Below are 507 nucleotides of genomic sequence, written 5' to 3'. Positions count from 1 at the left end.
AAAATTTTTTTTTACCTTTTTTAATACATTTTTTCCAGCTTTATTGAAATATAATAGACAATTAGTTGCTCATATTTACATTGTACGACTCAATGAGTTTTTTCCTATTGCAGTTGGCATAAAACTGGTTTTAAAATTCTCTATAGCTTTGGACGTTTCTTATCCCTACAACGTTTAATTTAAAAGGTTTGTGTTTGAAGCGGAGTCAGAGGATTCTCAAATCTGTTCGTCTTCTGTCTCGAGCCGAAGCCCCGAGTGTTTCTGATTCGCATGGTATCACGTTCCATTCTCACAATGACCCCGAAGCAGATGTCACATCTTTATTTACCGGGAGAGGAACGGACTTAGAGCGGCTATTAGCGGTGTGACTTAGAACGGCTCTCTGATGCGGGACACTACCCCAACGCCTGTCACCTTCCCCGCGTGTCATCCTCACGCCCGGCAGTGGCTCTGCATCAGTAAGCCGGGGGAGGCCGCGAGAGCTGGCCGCCACCAGCGGTGAAGACG

This window comes from Pteropus vampyrus, unplaced genomic scaffold (assembly GCF_000151845.1).
Source record: "Pteropus vampyrus isolate Shadow unplaced genomic scaffold, Pvam_2.0 Scaffold604, whole genome shotgun sequence".
NCBI classification, from domain to species: Eukaryota; Metazoa; Chordata; class Mammalia; order Chiroptera; family Pteropodidae; genus Pteropus; species Pteropus vampyrus.
This window is presented reverse-complemented; position numbering follows the sequence as displayed.